Below are 8461 nucleotides of genomic sequence, written 5' to 3' on the forward strand. Positions count from 1 at the left end.
ACACATCTTTTAATATATAATAATAATAATAATAATAATAATAATAATAATAATAATAATAATAATAATAATAATAATAATAACTAGTGTGTGACCCGAGCGATGCTCCGGGTTATTTTTTTTAACACCTGTAATTGAATAGATAAGTTCATTCTTTATTATTTATTTATTCATTATTTGTTTAAAATTTATAATAGTTTCTCATTAAACCTTTGAATAAATTATTTATGGAACAAAATTGACTAATTATATAAACATAATCTAATAAAAAAATTATATAGATATATTCTTTGTATATAATTTATAATATAATGAAAGATAATTAAATAAGTAAAATTTATAAAAATAGTTAATTTTTGTTGCTTTTATATATTATCTCGATGATCATAATTAGCAAATAATAGGGTATGGTTAACCCTAAAGGGTAAGGTTGTATATATTATCTCGATGATCATAATTTTTGTTGCTTGAGGGAGCCCAGATTTATCATTTTGATAAACTCGTTTTGTTTATCAAATGGCAGTTCTGTAATTATTTTGCTTTGTTTTTCGTGTAATAGCTTTAAAAAATATTATTTTCGCTACATTGCCAGTTGGCAGTCACATACCCTTGTTAACGGCAACCAAATGTTGTTTTGTTGACTCTAGAAACCAAGAGTTACTTTTTTCATTCGTGAGAAACAATGTTGGACAAACAACCACCCTTCCCACATTTTTCAATCCTCCATTTCCTGCATTGAAGTTGCTTGTGAACTCAACCACCATTCCTAACACCATGCATGTTTCCGACGGCAAAAACCCTAAGAGAAAATGGTGAAATTAAGGGTATGGTTAATCCTAAAAGGTAAGGTTGTATCATTCTCCTCCATTAAAGATGCTTGAGAGTATGTGTATACTTTCTTCTCCATTAAAGTTGAGGAAGTTGAAAGCCGACTTCATTCGTGAATATAAAATTAAACTGTAAATGAGCTTACCATTCTTAGATTTTGCCAAAGCTTCTATCAAGTAAACAAAGAACAATTGCTGTTATGGTAGACTAATTGCCCAGCTCCAGTGTTCGATTGCTATGGTGGAACAAGAATATAATGCTTGATATGGCAATTGAAAGGCACTCATGGAGACATGGCTGCTATGGGTAAAATAAAAGGAGGAGAGAGAAAATGTTAATTATTTGCCATGGTTAAACAAGAGTAAAGCCTTCTAACGTCGCCATGTTATAACGTCAATGAAAATGTCACTAATGTCTATAACTTTTCAAATGAAAGTACAATAAAGCCCCTTAATAAACATAATATGCTTATCATATTGAGAAACTTGAATTTTCTCATTTTTTTTAAAGAATTGCAGTTATTAAATATCAAATCTCCATTCAATCCGTATACTTATATATTTATGAGTCGAGTATTAAAATATGATTAATATATGGATGAAATGGTAAGACATCTAATGCATATTTTTGTGGTTGTGATTTCGAATATCATGATACACATCTATCTATATCTATACTTAGTATTTAAAAACACAAACCACATATTTTTCACATGACACATGTCATCACAAGTCACTCATTATCCTATATGCCACATGTCACCTCCCTTAATTTTTTTGTTCAAGTCTTTATGCATTCTATAACTTGGAAATTCAAGAAAGAAATTGAAGTGTTTCATTTCCACCATAATTTGTACATATTACATAAAATATATGAATTATAATCAAAATTGTCTTTTCATCTCCTACACTTAAAATATAACTTAAACTAATACGTCATTTTATATTCCACAATCTTCATGTATAGATACCTAATCCTTCATCTTCTTTCAAAGTTCTACTCTAACCATTTTTTTTTCCAGTTTTAGCAATGAAACAATTACTTCATATACTATATCAAAAGTTTCAACTTATGAAAAGTATACCTTTATTTGAAAATAATTTATCCAAGTAACAACCCGTGCATCGAACGGGTCAAAAGGCTAGTTTTTATTAGAATATGCTGAAAGATGACATGGCAAAGGTGCCACGTGGCACATAAACGTGCATCTTACTGCATTAATTTCATGATTAAAATCCTTAATACAGTCTATCTTTAAAAACATTCAAAACGAGTTAACTTATAAAGTCAACCACATGAAAGTAAAGTCAAACCAAAGTCAACCTACAACTTGGAAGTTGGAACCATTGTAGGCCCTTCTTAAAGACCAAACCAACTTCAAAACCTTGCGTTAGTCTCACAGATAAAATAATAAAATATTCAAATAAAAAGCAATAAATCACATTGCAAACTTATGGAAAATAAGCATGATTCGCTCTTCACTCATGCCCCATCTTGAAATATGCTTCATCACCTGAAAATATTCTCTCTACTTGTTCTCACTACTCTCCATTATATTAAAAATGGGTCATCATAGGACCAAAGTAAAGACAAGACCAAACAAATATACAAACACACAATCAGCAAAGCTGAGTACATAAGCGTAACAAAACACACTAACATGCTTTCATCCTACCATCACACCACTTACCTTGTTGCACCTGTTTACAAGCATACAACATACAATATGACTCCATGACTAAGTAACTAAATAATTTATTTAGCTTGATTACGCATCGAACGGGTTTCCCCCTAACTTGCCCTAATAAAGGGGTACTAGCACGGGAGCTAACCGTGCTAGTATACAAGAACCACTCGTAAGTGGCGGAATTCTTGCGCATAATAATAAAAGGAAAATATAGCGTCTTGTACTCCCAGTAGAAGTTATGGTCAAATATAAAGTCGCATAACTCCCCCCCATATGCTCTTACTCAAGGTATATACGTTACAAAAGTTTTGGTGCGTAATCTCTTTCACTTTACGTTATTTAAATATTATTAGACTTGGTGATAACTCTCAAACCATAATCATTCAATAAAAAAATAATTATTCAAACAATCAAACATACCAATTTAATTCTTGAATAATTAGTGACCACATAATATTTAATGTTGAACCCTTTTTAAATCTACCTCGGTGTCAAAGACACCTTAAACGCATATAGCGCCACAAATCCTATCCATCGGTGTTAAAAACACCTTAAGTGCACTAAGGCACCAAAATATAATTTAACCCTCGTGTACAAAGACACTTAAATAGCTCTTTCCTCATGCTTAAAGCATCAATAAAAATTATATGAACCATAAATAAATTCCTTTTCAATATTCCAAACTTAATTAAACATGTAGTTTAATTAAACATGCATTCTAACATGCCATAAATAAATGTGCGGTTCATATACAACATGCCAAACAATAATTCCCAATCAATATTCCATCACAAATAAATCATGCTTCATAATTCAATCACCAACATCAATAAATCCACAATTTCCAATCATAATCTTAGCATGATACTGCTTGGGATTAATTAATCAAGCCTAGCATGTTACTACATGATGAGTCTATTTTATATATATTTTATTCCCCGTCTCACGGTCATATTTGTGCTAATTTGAGCTCTACGGAGCTAATTTTATTACTAATATACGTTTCTTAGTGTTTTTGTAGAGTTGGTATTATTTTGTAGAAATTTGCAGATTTATGATAATCCCCGAGCTTATTGAGCCACTACGAACACATTAGAGTCGAGTCGTATTTTTATGACCGGGTATTCAAAGCCCAAAATCGAGTTAAAGGAATTTAGTTCGGTGAATAAGGGCTCGATTTTATTGAGGTCCAACGTTCCCCAAGAAATTACAAACCAAGGTCATTGAGAAATTGGGCTAAAGTTAACAAGATCCAACTTCAAAGCGCAAGTACCACAAGAGAAGTCCAGCTCGCTGCTATGATTGACGGGTCGGTCGGGCAGAAGCTGGCCTGATCGGACGTGCTCGTATACGCTGATACTACGTAGTTTGTTTCATCATAGTGGGCTATGTTATTTAGGCCCACTTGATTGTTGTTATGTCGGTGAGATTAATTATAAAGGGGGTAATAGTATCTTTCATCATAGGAGGGGGGCAGGACGGAGGTTAGCTTATTATTCTTTCTTTTCTTAGTTTTAGATTTCCGTAATTTGTTCAGTTAAGAATTTTCATAGTCTTTGTTTGTTCATCAATTTCGTTTTTATGCAAGTGTTAGTTGACTTCTTTTAATTTGATTATATTATTGTTTTCTTTAACTTTTAATATAATTATTTTCTTAATCTCATAATATCTTTTTAATTATGCTTTGCTTTTATTTTGTTAGTTGAGTATTCATACGTAATTATTATAATAATAATAATAATAATAATAATAATAATAATAATAATAATTATTATTATTATTATTATTATTATTATTATTTAATCGCCTTGATTAGTTTAGTTTTAATTATGCACGAGTAGTTTAATTCTAGGGTTGTGGGGATCCATAATTAATATGAAGAGATACTTTATTATTGTTGATTGTTAATGTTTTGGGTTAATTTCCTATTGATTGATTTAATGCTATGCAATTAGATTAGCGCTGGTTTAATTGTATGAGTAACGCAATATTGATTCGAGATTCAAGAGATGAGAATTAATATTAAGGCCTAGTTTCAATAGGTGGAATTAATTTATAAATGGTTAGGTCAAGATTCGAGAGATGCGATTTAATACCGATGAATTAATTATATGATTATAATACATAGCGAAAACCCTTTATAATCTGGTTAATTTATGAATTGATAATTGATTGTTATGTTTTATCCTGGAGTATTAATTATTGGTGAACCTATGGCCCTAGGCTTTTTATTTATTGATTTCTCCTTACTTTTATTCTTCGTAGTATAATTCCCTTAAATAATAATTACTTAATAATTTAGATTATAATAATTAATTAGGAATAGAAAGACCAGTTTCCCTGTGGATTCGACACTACTTCCCTATCTATATTTAGTTAGTGGTTTTAGGTAATACTTTTGATAAGGTGATACAACTTTAGCCTGTCACTACATCATCAAAAATTTGCTAAGTACGCGAACATACCTTGAATAAGATCTTAGAATCGCCACGACTATGAGAAATCACTTAATTGGAAATCTCCTACAAATCAAAATTATAAGAAGGCATTAATATCTAATCAACAAAAATTTCCAGTAATATTAACACTCATTAAATCCCTTATAAATTAATTAAAACAAGCTGAAAATTAATTATACTTGTGTGTTAGCTAGCCACACCGTGTGGCCAACCATACACAAAACCTGATGTTTTAACAATTTCGTATTTTAATATGAAGCAAATCAAGCCTCAACTTTATAAGGCCAAATGTAAAGGTAGGATTTATGTAACATGTAAAATTGGAATAAAAAAAAATAATAAATGGGTACCCGAAATTTGAATTGGTACCCAATGATATCAACTTCAATAACTAAATTTTAGGATGCGATTGAAGCAGTTTCAATTCTAATTCCAATTCTGAATTTTATAACTCGGTCCAAACCAATTTCAAATCCAGTTCCTAAAATATTGGTCGAGTACCCAATTTGCTCACCCATATTCTCCCCCATCTCTTATTCCAAAAGATTATGGAGTGAAATAAAGGAGAGAGACCACTAAAGATTGAGTGGTGGTGGGAAATTGGAAATGAAAATGAAATCAAAGAGATGAATGGCTATGAGGAAATTTGGGAGAGGTGAAGGAAAAGAAGTTGACTAAGAGTGCTATGTTCAAAGTAGGAGTGCTCATGATGAAAGTTGAGTTCGAGTTTGGGGTAGCTCGACTCAGCTCGTTAACATATCGAGTTGAGCTTAATCGAGTTGAGTTGTGACCGAATCAATCTTTGACCAAGTCGATCTTGAGTAGCTTGCAATTTAATCCATCCTAGTAGAACTCTCTATTAATTTTGTCATTTGAGAAATATACATATGATGATACGAGTACATATATAATGTTTTATTTATTAATTATTAATGTTAAAAAAAAGTTTTATTATCATAATATTTTAATTTTTAGTACATATAATATCATACGTAGTTAAAGGAATTCGAGCTTCTCACAAGTAGAGTAATGAACTAGCTATTCGACTCGACTCATTAACATTTCGAGTAAACCTCAAGTTCAATTAATCGCGCTCACTGAAGTCGAGTTTTGTCCGAGTCGAACTCGAGTAGCTTGCGAGTTGTCTCGTCTCCTAATTCAAAGTCTAAGGAAAGAAGCTAACCACGATAACCTAAGCAATTGGGAGGGGACTAGAATCTAACCACACAGAACTGATTCTCGAATTTGGATTTGCCCAAAGGGTGGATTACCCAAAAAAAAAAAAAAACCTAAGTAATTTTGGAAAGAGAACACAATCGAGGGTATTTTCGGGACATTAAGAGACAATGAATTGCCATCCCTCCCCTATTTATTTCTCACGCCGCAACATTATTTATTCATTCCTCCGCCCTTTTTACCCTATTCCTCCATCAGAAGTTTAGGAGGTTTTTGGCAAGTGGGAATTAAGGGTGAGATTGAGAATTTTAATCCCTTGTTTGTTTGGTGGGAATGAGAATAAAAAGGGATTTGGAAATGAGATTATTTATGGGTGAATTCCCACCATTTTATTACTTAGGGAGGGTAGGTAATAACTGGATGGGAATGGGAATAGGGGTGAAATGACATTTTTGCCATTAATAAAAAGAATGAAATAGTAATCTTAATAAGGGTATATTTGTAAAATTGTTATTTATTCCCTATATATTACCACCCACTATCCAAATAAGGTATTGACAATTTTTCATATATTACCAATTATTTACCATCAATTAATTCTCAATCATATTCCCACCTTTTAATCCCAAATTCCCATTCCCACAATCCAAGCACCCCGTTAGGGTTTTATCAAATTGTCATAATCGATCTCCAATCTTCGCGCATCAGATCACTGTATTGCTAAGGTAATCGATCTTCATGTGTTCTTGTAACTTATGATGGGATTATTGATTGGTAAAAGTGAGCACATGATTTTTTATGGGTTTTTTTTCTAAAACACAATTGAGTAAGTTCTAGGTGAATATGTTTAGAAAGTGGGATGATGAGTTACATAAAGAATTATCCTTTTCTTTTTTTTTTTTTTTTTTTTAATTGTATGAGACGAAGATAATTTTTATTTTTTGTAATTTGTTAGTAGTACCAGACTACCAGGTATAAGTTGTTTTAAATTTGTCGGAGTCGTTTGAATTCATTTTAGAATTGTCAAGATTCCGCTTTTCAATCGATTGAGATAATATAACATTTTTGGAAATTTTGTGTAGAACTACCTTAAAGATAGGGTCATTTGTGAACAACTACCCAATTTTTTTTTATTTGTTTAGAACTACCCACAAGTTTGAAAATATTTGGGTATCACTACCCATTAACAGTTTCCGCCCAATTAAGACGTTATCGGAGCTCATTTTTTTTTCACTTTTGCCACCCAATTAATTCTCCCAATTTGTATATAGGTTTTAATCTACTTTAATTAACCTAATTAGGGTTTTAATCATAATTCATTTTAGGGTTCATGAGTGTAATATTATTTGGGGATTTTAATTTCTAAGGTTTGGAGGTTTAATTGAATTGGGGTTTTTGCTTATTTTAGAATTAATTGACCATTGTAATTGAAAAAAGTGAAAAATTGGACAAAAATAACGTTTTAATTGGACGAAAAACGTTAGTGGGTAGTGCTACTCAAACTTTTCCAAATTTGCGTGTAGTTCTAAAAAAAAAAAGGGTAGTTGTTCACAAATGACCCTATCTTTAGGGTAGTTCTACACAAAATTTCCTTTTTCAGGTTGTGCGAACGATTTGGGACTGATCCGTCACTGGTTGAAGATGGGAAAACGAAGGGTGAGAAAGGTAAAGGAAAAGGTTGAAAGGAAGATTGAGAAAGATGTCAAAGGCGACGGTGGACATAAAATATTTCTACAAACAATAAAAGGGGGTGTAGAAGATTGTTATAGCGAATTCCACATTGTTGATATGGATAAAGATGAGGTGGTAAAATGTCCTTGTGTTCTAGAAAAGGAGGGAGGTAATAGTTCTATGGTAGCTTTGGGAAGTCGGATCTACCTCTTTGCTGGTTTTGATGAAGGTGAAACCAAAGGTCAAGGTCATGGTGGCACATTGTATTTAGATTTGAACAATCAAGTTGAAGGATGGAAGTCATCTCCTCCTGTGGAAGCGTTAAAGAATAGATGTTGCATGCCTGGTTGTGATGCCTTTGGTGGTAACATCTATTTGCTTCTTTATGGGGAGTGCTTTTGTTCAAAACTTAACCAGCGGGTTAAGCTACCTCCACCCCCCGGTATTGGTTTTTTCTCACTATCTAAGCCCTTCCTCACTGACCCTTCCAATAGCCGCCTGTTATTGCACTTCCCTCGTCACAAATACCTCTATGCTTACTATCCTGCTCAAGCCCGCTGGGAACTACTTGCCGAAAATTTTAATTTGTGGACTTCTGGAGTTGTTTTTAATGATGGCGTCCTCTTTTTTTATGTTCCCT

Source organism: Chenopodium album, chromosome 2 (genome assembly GCF_948465745.1).
Source record: "Chenopodium album chromosome 2, dcCheAlbu1.1, whole genome shotgun sequence".
NCBI classification, from domain to species: Eukaryota; Viridiplantae; Streptophyta; class Magnoliopsida; order Caryophyllales; family Amaranthaceae; genus Chenopodium; species Chenopodium album.